The following is an 8,140-nucleotide window of genomic DNA, read 5'->3' as shown; positions in this document are numbered from 1 at the left end:
CTTTGGATTTGTCACTGACCCAATGCCAGGAGGCAGCCAAATGGAATCTGGTCATCCCAGGCTGAATTAATGAAGGCATAGGGCCCAGAACCTGGGAGGCGGACTTCGATCAGCCCTCACTGGGGAAGAACATTCAGTTCTGGGAGGAGGGTTGCCAAAGGCAGCCAGTTCACAGGATATCGTCCAGAGTGAGAGGCTGAACGCCAGGATGTATGAGTAACATCGAAAGAATTGGGGTTGTCTGGCCCGAAGCAGAGATGACTCAGGAGGAGGAGGCTCCCGGACGAGGCTGCAGGAAACCGGAGGGGAACCCTTCAGGAGCCAGGTCTCCTGCCACTTCAGAATTCCTTCCTCCGCTGGCCGCGGGGCCTCGGGTGCTCCTGAGTGCCTTCCAAACGCCCCAGTCACTGTCCTTACTAAGCTCTCAGTAGCTTTCCCCTCTCCGCAAACCCACCGCCCTGCTCCCCCCTCTCATTTTTGCAAATTATTGTGACTTCTTTCCCGAGAAAATCGAGGCCAGCCAGAAAAAAACTTCTCTACACCACCAACTAATTAGTATCTGACCTCATCCGTTCCTTCTTCCTTCTGGTCTTCTGGAAAAGAGCTTGGACTCCTTCCAAGGTGATTTCTTCCTTCCAGACTCTGGGGGCCGGCCATCAACCTCATGCCCGCTCCTTCATCTCCCATTCTGCTGGTTCCTTCTCCTCGTCCTCCTTATACAGAAGCCCAGGCCTTGTCCATAGAAGCTCTATCGAACCTTCAGGCCGTACCGCAGTCTGATGGTGCTATTGAAGATGCCCCAAGCTGTCAGCACAAAGCCATACAAAAGCATACGAAATGGCCATTTTTCTGGCAACAGCTTTATCGAGATGTAATTCGCATACCCTACAATTCACACATTTAAAGTGTACAATTTGTAACTAACGTGACATTATGTGTCACCTATACCGCAGTAAAAAAAATAATAAGGTATACAATCCAGTGGTTTTTAGTATATTCACAGTCTTGTGCAACTATCGTGATCAGTTTTAGAACATTTTTAGTACCCCAAAAGAAACCCCAACATCCTTTAATTATTACCTCCCTCTCCCCCAAACCCCCACCCATGCCCTCGGCAACCACTGATTTACTCTGTGTCTCTATGGATTTGCCTAGTCTGGGTATTTCATATACATGGAATCATATAATATGTGATTTTTTTTTTTCCAGCTTGGCTTCTTTCCCTTAGGGTAATGTTTTCAAGATCCATTGATGTTATAGCGTGTATCTGTACACCATCCCTTTTTATGGCCAAATAATATTCCATTGAATGGATATACTACTTTGGTTATGCACATCTGTTAATAGACCTTTGGGGGGCGCCTGGGTGGCGCAGTCGGTTAAGCGTCCGACTTCAGCCAGGTCACGATCTCGCGGTCCGTGAGTTCGAGCCCCGCGTCAGGCTCTGGGCTGATGGCTCGGAGCCTGGAGCCTGTTTCCGATTCTGTGTCTCCCTCTCTCTCTGCCCCTCCCCCGTTCATGGTCTGTCTCTCTCTGTCCCAAAAAAATAAATAAAAAACGTTGAAAAAAAAAAAAAAAAAATAGACCTTTGGGTTATTGCTGCTTCCTGACTATGATGAACAGAACTGCTGAATGCGTTTATGCCCCAGTTTTTGCATGGATGTGCGTTTTCATTTCTCTTGGGTAGATTCTTAGAAGTGGAGTGGATGGATCCATATGGTAACTATGTTTAACTTTTTGAGGCCCTGCTACACTGTTTTCCAAAGTGGCTGCGCTGTTTGACATTCCCACCAACACTGTGTAAGTGTTCCAACTTCTCCACATTCTTACCGTTCCTTGTGATTATCTGTTGTTGGGTTTTTTTTGTTTTTTGGTTTTTTTGTTTTGTTTTGTTTTGTTTTTTTTTTTTTGATTACAGTGATCTTAGTGGGATGAGTAATATCTCATTGTGGCTTTGGTTTACATTTCCCTGGTGACTAATGATGTTGAGAGTATTTTCATGTGCTATTGGCCATTCGTATATCTTCTTGGCGGACTGTCCATACTGATCCTTTGCACGTTTAGTATTTGGGGCACCTGGGGCACCCGGGGCACCTGGGTGGCTCAGTCGGTTAAGCGTCCAACTTTGGCTCAGGTCATGATCTCACGGTTCGTGGGTTCGAGACCCACATAGGGCTCTGCACTGAGCCTGTTTGGGATTCTCTCTCCCTCTCCCTGCCCCTTCCTCACTTGCACTCTATCTCAAAATAAATAAAAATATTTTAAATATCTGATTTGCCAATGTTTTCTTTAAAATTTTTTTTCTAATGTTTATTTATTTTTGAGAGAGACAGAGTGTGAGCAGGGGCAGAGGAGGGGCAGAGAGAGAGGGAGACACAGAATCCCAAACAGACTCCAGGCTCTACACTGTCTGTGCAGAGCCCAATGCAGGGCTTGAACTCATGGACCATGAGATCATAACCTGAGCCGAAGCCAGACATTCAACTGACTGAGTTTTCTTAAATTATATGTGTGTCATCTTTTCAATTTCTTGGTAGTATCCTCAGATGCACCAAGGTTTCTAATTTTGATGAAGTCCCATTGATCTATTTAATTAATCTGTTTTGTTGTTGTGTTTCTTATGCTTTTGATGTCATAACTTAGAAACCACTGCCATATCCAAGATCATAAAGATATCCTCCTATATTTTCCTCTAAGAATTTTATAGTTTTAGCTCTTACATGTAGGTCTTTGATCCATCTTGAGTTAATGGCATGAGATATGGATCAAGTTTTATTCTTTTGCATTTGAATATCCTGTTGTCCCAGAACCAGTTATTTGGTTTTTGTATGTGTGTGTGTTTTTTTAAGATTTTATTTTTAAGTAATCTCTACATCCAACATGGGGCTTTGGACTCATAACCCTGAGCTCAAGAGTCTCATGCACTTCTGCCTGAGCCAGCCAGGTGCCCCTCAGTGCTATTTGTTGAACAGACTACTCTTTTCCTCATTGAACTGTTTTAACATCCTTGTTGAAAACCAGCCGATCATAAGTGTGATCATAAGGGTTTACTTCTGGATTTTCAGTTCTTTTCCATTGACCTAAATGTCTATCCTTGCATTAGGATCAAACTGTTTAATTACTATGTTTTGTAATAACTCTTAAAATTAAGAAATGTGCGGAGCACCTGGGTGGCTCAGTCGATTAAGCATCCAACTCTTGATTTTGGCTCAGGTCATGATCTCACAGTCATGAGATAGAGCCCCACAGGTCAAGCTCCACGGTGGAGCCTGCTTAAACCCCCCCCCCCTCTCTCTCTCTGCCTCTCCCCCATTTGCTCTCTCAAAATAAATAAACTTAAAAAAATGTTAATAAAATTGAGAAATGTAAGTCTTCCAACTTTGTGCTTTTTCTAGATGCTTTTAGCTATTCTGGCTCCCTTGCATTTCCATATAAATTTTAGGATTGGCTTGTCAATTTCTATAAAAAATGCAGCTGGGATTCCAATACAGATCGTGTTATATTTTTGGATCAGTTTGAAGAATGTTGCCACCCTAACAATGTTGAGTCTTTTGGATGTCCTTCCATTGTTTAAATCTCTAAAAAGAAATAATAAAAAAATAGAAAAAATAAACCTCCTCTAATGTAATTGCTATTTTTGTAAATTCCAAAACAGTTGAATATTCGCAGTGTGGGATGGTTCGACTGACTAGAGAGAGAATAGAAAGTCTTTCAAACTTTTCCACAAAGCCAGCATAATACTGACACGCAAATCAGACACAAATCTAGCAGCACCTTAAAATCATACAGTGCACCACAACCTGTTAGCTATGAGGGTGGTGGTTTCCTGTGGGGAGGGGCATAGGGTAGAAATGCGGGGAGGATGTGGGGATCTTCTGGGGTGGAGTCGAATGTGTGCCTTAACTTGTGTAGTGGTTCATCCAGCTTTGTGCTTTTTGCTCCCATAAATAAATAAGTTCATTTAAACAAACGGAAAAGCTCAGCCCTACAGTTGTGGTTATTTCAGGAATACAACGCTAATGACTAATACTTATGGGGCATTCACCGTGAGCCATATGTTATTCCAAGGCCCTTGTGTATACTTATTCCTTTAAATCCTGCAACACTCCAATGAGCTGGGTGCTATTGTTGATTGTTTTATTTATTTGATTTTTTAAATAATCTCTATGCCCAACGTGGGGCTTAAACTCACAATCCCAAGATCAACAGTCACATTCTCCACCCACTGAGCCAGCCAGGCGCCCCTTGGTTGATTGCTTTATAAAGGAGGCAACAAAGGCACAGAGAAGCTAAGAAACTTGCCGAGTGGGCAAGTAGCAGGGCTAGAACTTACTTCAGCCTGACAACGTGGCCTCTCAAACTCTGTGTCACACAGACTCTTTGCTGATATTAGAGGAATCTTTAATACTGGCTACGGGAGAATGACCACGTGACCCTTCTTAGAGATTTGAAAGAGCATTCAATAAATTTCAACATCCATTATTGACATGATAACAACATGTTTCGGTTTTAAAATGCATCATGTCTAAGGTTGGACGCTAGAAGCATTTTCTATGAAAGCCAAGAACGAGCTAAGAGAAATATACTGCTATTACTTAACATTATTCTGGATGTACCAAGATGGAAAAATAAGAAGTTTATGAATTCCAAAGTGGAGAAAAATATGATAATTATTTTCAAGTAATTGAATTGCATATCTAGATAATCCAAGAATACTAATCGAAAGCATCTTACAAACAATGAATTAAGTCAGAATTAAGTTGGTTATAAAATGAATACCCCCAAATCAACAGCATTTCTATATTGCAGAAAAAACAGCTAGGAAAAAAAGAAAGAAAGAAAATATTGTACTTTAAAAAAGCTCCAACACCGACTATTACTACATCAGCCACAACAAAAAATGCAGGAAAATGAAAGAAGAAACAAATGAAGACATACCCTGTCCACCAATAAGAAGATTTAATGGTGTAACGATGCATGTTTTCTGTTAACTAAACTTTACATTAATTTTATATCAACAAAAAGTACATTCGGAGGGTTTTTTTTGGAAGTAGACTCACTGAGTCTAAAGTTCAAATGGAAAAATAAACAAGTGAGACTAGCCAGGAAAATTCTGAAAAAGGAAAGTAATAAAAAAGGTTTAACCCCAGTATGTATCGAAGCGTACTCTAAAGCTGCATTTATGAAAAAAGTTTGGTGCTGGTACATGAGAGAAAGGCAGATTAACAAAACAGATTAGAATCTAGAAATCAACCCAAATGCATTTGAGAAGCTATTACACAGTAAAGCTATGGTTTTTTGAATCAGGGCAGAAAAAATAGAATGATACAGTGAAGTAATTGCCGTTAGGGTGACTGGCTAGCCGTTTGGAAAAATACAAGTTAATGCTGGATGCCTATCTGATTCCGTATACCAAATAAATTCCAGACAGATAAACAATTGAAATGTAAATGGATGAAACAAGGAAAGAAGAAAACGTGGAAGCGTACGCGCATGCACACACGCAATTTTGATGGATAAAGTCTTTCTAGGCAAGAAATAAAACTGAGAAGCTAACAAGAAGGGGGTGCCTGGGTGGCTCAGTCGGTTGAGCATCCGACTTCAGCTGAGGTCGTGATCTCACGACCTTGTGGGTTCTGCTGACAGCTCAGAGCCTGGAGCCTGCTTCAGATTCTGTGTCTCCCTCTTTCTCTACACCCCCCCCAACCCCACTCATGCTCTGTCTCTGTCTCTCAAAAATAAATAAACATTAAAAAAAAATTGTTTTTAAGGGGGGAGGGCCCTGGTGACTCGGTTGGGTGTCCAACTTTGGCTCAGGTCATGATCTCATGACTTGTAAGTTCCAGCCCCGCATCAGGCTCTGAGCTGACAGCTCAGAGCCTGGAGTCTGCTTCAGATTCTGTGTCTTCCTCTCTCTCTGCTCCTCTCCCACTTCTGTTCTCTCTCTCTCTCAAAAATAAATAAACATTAAAAATAAATAAATAAATAAATAAATAAAATTTTTAAAAAGAAGTTAAAAAGAAAAAGTTGGCTACATAAAATTGAAAATCAGGTGGACAGTATAAAAATAAAAATAGAACAGACTAAGTTAAAAGGTAGGTATCAAGCTAGAAAAGGTATTTTAAAATCCAGACAACAGACAAAAAAGCCGATGTTTTTCATATGTAAAGAGTTCTTATAAATAGACAGGAAAATAGGAATAGCTTTAAAATTGGACAAAGAATATAAAGTATCTCATAAAAAAGAAATTACTTGTAAACACATAGAAAGTTTCTTGGGACACCTAGCTAGCTCAGTCGGAAGACCGTGAGACTCTTGATCTTAGGGGGTCATTAGTTCGAGCCCCACGTTGGGTGTAGAGATTACTCAAACTAAATAAATTAAAAAAAAAAAAAGAAAAAGAGAAAGAAAGTTTCTCAACCTCACTAGCAACTAAAGAAATATCAATTAAAATGAGATAATAGATTGGCAAAGATACAAGTGTTTCATAGTGCCCCAAATGAGAAAGGAAATAGGTGCTCTCATAAATTGCTGGCAAGAGTACATATTGGGCACAATCTTTTGAAAGGCAGTTTAGTAATATTTATTACATTCCTAAATGTTCATATCCTTTGACCCAACTAGTCTACTTCCTCGAATTCATGGCACAGAGATCTCAGATATGTCAACAAAGGTGTAAATAGAATAATTTTCTTTGACCATCACAAACTAACAGAAAAGCTGGAAATACAGAAAAAGAACTTTTTTCCTGAACCAACCATGGACACAGTCTGGAAATAGACCCAAATACATGCCTCATCAGTGTGGAATAAGATAGAGTACATTTCCTACAAGGTAGGAAATTCTCCTGCATAACCTCCACACGATGGTTGAAATCAGGAAATTAACATTGATATTCTCTAACCCTGAGGCCCCTTTCAAGCCCATAATTATCTTAATAATGTCTTTTCAGCAAAGGGATCCAGAGAAGCCAACATTGTTTTTAGTTGAGCTTTCTCATCCCTTTCAACCCCAAACAGCTCTCCGGTCTTTCCTGGACTGTCATTAACCTTGACACTTGACTGAATTACAAGCCAGTTGGTCTGAAGAATGCCCAACGGTTTAGTTGGTCTGAGATTTCCTCACGATTAGGTTTGACTCATGCACCTTTGAGAGAAAAGGCACAAGAACTTCTCGTTGGATCCTACCTACCAGGTGCTGCTAGATTTTGAGGTGAGGTCCCCGGTTATGACTCCGTCAAGGTGGTGTCTCTGAGGCTTCCCTGTTTTAAAGCTGCTCTTGTCTCTTTTAATTTGTAAGTATTTTGCGGGAGACGTTTTGATATTATGTACATACCCTCTTTCTCGTCAAACGTTTTTGTGTGTGTGGAAACCGCCTTATTGACTCACGTTTTTAAAGTGTGTAATTTGATAAGTTTTGACATATGTACACAGCTGTGAAACCATCACCACAATCAACATAATAAACCTCCATCGCCCCTGAAAGTTTTCTCCTGCCTTTCGACAATCTTCCCCTCTCATTCTTCCTGCATTTCCCCAACCCTAGGCAAGCACTGATCTACTTTCCACTACTATAGAATAAGTTGCATTTCCTAGAATTTTATTGAAATTGAATGATAGTTTTCTTCTTTTTGGAAGTCTGAGTTCTTTCTATCAACATAATTATTTTAAAATTCATCTATGTTTTGCACACATCAATAGTTCATTCCTTTGAAGTGCTGAAGAATATCCCATTGTATGGATATACACCAATTTGTTTATCCGTTGTTCTGTTGGTTGACAATGGAGCTGTTCCTAGTTTTGGGGTTATTACAAATGAAGCTACTATAAACATTCACACGCACATCTTTGTCTGGACAAATGTCTTCATGTCTCTTGGGTAAGTATCTAGGACTGTAATGGCTAGATCATATGGCAGGTGCGTGCTTACTTTTATAAGAGACTACCAAAACAGCCTTCCAAAGTGATTGCATGATTTTATGGTCCAACCAGCAATGTATGAGGGCTACAGATGCTTCATATCTTCACCAGCAACAGTCTTTTTTTTTTAATGTTTATTCATTTTTGAGAGAGAGAGAGAGAGAGAGAGAGAGAGCATGAACGGGGGAGGGGCAGAGAGAGAGAGGGAGACCCAGAATCCG

The sequence above is a fragment of the Panthera leo genome, chromosome E3 (genome assembly GCF_018350215.1).
Source record: "Panthera leo isolate Ple1 chromosome E3, P.leo_Ple1_pat1.1, whole genome shotgun sequence".
Lineage (NCBI taxonomy): Eukaryota > Metazoa > Chordata > Mammalia > Carnivora > Felidae > Panthera > Panthera leo.
The sequence above is the reverse complement of the archived record's forward strand: the minus strand, read 5'-3'. Positions refer to the sequence as shown.